Source organism: Montipora foliosa, chromosome 12, assembly GCF_036669935.1.
Source record: "Montipora foliosa isolate CH-2021 chromosome 12, ASM3666993v2, whole genome shotgun sequence".
NCBI classification, from domain to species: Eukaryota; Metazoa; Cnidaria; class Anthozoa; order Scleractinia; family Acroporidae; genus Montipora; species Montipora foliosa.
The window spans coordinates 22742649-22745231 of NC_090880.1; positions in this window are offsets into that span (position 1 = coordinate 22742649).

Here is a 2583-nt window from a genome sequence, read left to right on the forward strand (position 1 = left end):
TAACTCGCTCTTCCAACATCCCTTATACAGGATTATCAGACGCGATAGGAAAAAGGGCGGTATGGTTATATTAAGCATAGCGTTTCTGCTTACAGACGTAAACAACTCGAACTAGTGGATATCGAAGTCGTCTGCATCGATGTAAAGGGTAGGGGAAACACTTGGTCTTCTCTTTTCCCCGGCTACAGAACACCAAACAAAAACAAACCGACCAATTCTTGCCATCTCTTTATTCTACGACTGAAAATCTGTATAATCACCGAAATGAAATGCTCATCATTGGTGACTTAAATTTCAATATGCTTAACAGTGATGACTGTTCCCCCGACAACCGGCTTTCTGAATACTGTGATCGTTTTCAGTTAACACTGTAACTGTGCCGACCTGAACAACAGATACATCGAGCACTCTTCTTGATGTTATTTTAACAACCCATCCGGGAAGATCCTCCCATATGGAACAGACGGGAATGCTCGTCGGAAATTTTGAATTTAACCCCTAAAGGAGACCATCTGGGCGTGGCTCAAGCTTTTTGTGACCCCTAAAGGAGACTAATCTGGGCGTGGCAAATTTTGACCCCTACACAAAACACGTTAAAAAGAAAATTTGACTTCTGTTTCTCTTCGCGTAATTCTGTGTTTCTTCGTGGAACCCTAAACGAGACCTTGGCGGCTTAAAATATTGGCGCTTTGCCCGGAACACCCTAAGCGAGACCAAAATCCAAATTTTACACCCCTGAGCGAGACGACGAGCATCCCCGTCTGTTTCATATGGGAGTCCCCCCTTCCCGCAGAAGGATATTTTCTAGTATCAAAATTAATAAAGCCACCGGTGCTGACGGAATCTCTCCACGCCTGCTGAAACTTGCTGAGCCAGGAATTCTCAGTTCTCTTACAAAATTTATCAATCGGTGCATCATTAGTAGCTCCTGGCCTACAGATTGGAAAATTTCCATTGTCTCTCCGATCTCTAAAAAAAGACAGCGAGACTCTAAAATCTAATTACCGTCCTGCATCTGTGTTATCGGCTGTTTCAAAAATAGCAGAAAGAGTTATCTTTGATAAGCTATACGAGTTTTCTCTTGACTTTCTCAGTCAGAATTTGTCTGGTTTCCTGAAAGGGCATTCATGTACAACAGCCCTTCTCAAGACATGCGAAGATATTAGAGAACTGCAGCAATTACGATAGACCTCTCCAAAGCATTTCACTGTATTAACCATAATTTGCTTCTTGCAAAGCTGTCAGCGTATGATGTAACTTAAGACGCCCTACAACTTTTATGTTCTTACTTGACTGATCGAAAGCAACATGTCAAGATAGACGGTAATTTGTCAGATTGACAAATTATGAAGAGTGGAGATCCTCAAGGTTCAATCTTGGGCCCCCTTCTCTTCAATATATATGTGAAAGATGCGAACTTTTCAGATATTTCGTGCTCCTTAAGATTTTGTGTCGATGACACTACGGGGTACTCTTCAAGCCTTTGTCCATCCACCTTGCAAATAAACCTACAAAACAACCTTGGTCTACTTGTCTCCTGGTTTCGTAAGAACTTCCTGGCGATCAATCATAGTAACGGCGCGTTCAATTGACCCCATTCCGGAATAAGAATACCTTGAGTGATGATTAAAAAGGTATGTTAGACGCGTTTCGAAGCAGGAAGGATAATAAAGATGTGTTTAAAATAGCATTTTAGCAGACGTTTGACAATTTTAATGTGAATATTCGTAAAAATAAGGGATTTCTAACTTAGGGCGCGTTCGATTGACCCTATTCCGGAATAAGAATACGTGGAGTGATGATTAAAATGGTATGTTTGGCGCGTTTCGAAGCAGCAAGAGCAACAAAAATATGTTTAAAATAGCATTTTAGCGGATGTTTGACAATTTTTATGTAAATCACCTTAAACACGAAGGATTTCTACCTTACATTCGATGCATTCTTATTCCGGAATACGGTCAATCAAACGCACCCTTAATCTCGATCCATCGTCTTAACAGAGCAACTCTACCAACGCCTTTTGTTATTGACAGCAATGAACTGGATTACGTTTCACAGATCAAGCTCCTCGGAGTAATCATCGACAATTCACTCTTAAATTCTTGGATGTAAGTCGTGGTAATTTTGCGCATTCATGCTGCTTTTATTAGGTAATAGGACTTTGTACGTAGTAGGCTGTTCGCGATCGTAACTGTATTTATTCAAGCCTTTAAATTAACATGCAAACACAGGCAGACAACCGTAAGGATGCGAGAGCGCGTGACGTCAAGTTATTTTGACAGTTGTAACGACCAATTCAACTAATCGAGGAAAATGTTCCATAAAAACTTCAAATCGCGATGTTTCGCAGATTTATAATTTTGTCTAACCTAAAACGGGAGGAGGGAACGTTTACGAAAACCTGACAATAAATCTTGTTCCGTGACGTCACTCCTTTTGCAAGAATTCTCATTGGTCACTTACCTTAGTCAATTCTTTCGAGAACACAGATTGGTGAAAATAGATTGTACTGTTGACTCCACTCGCTTTTTCGGCGGTGATGATAACAGTGAGGAAGGAAACGGTGCAAAAGGAACGTGAACA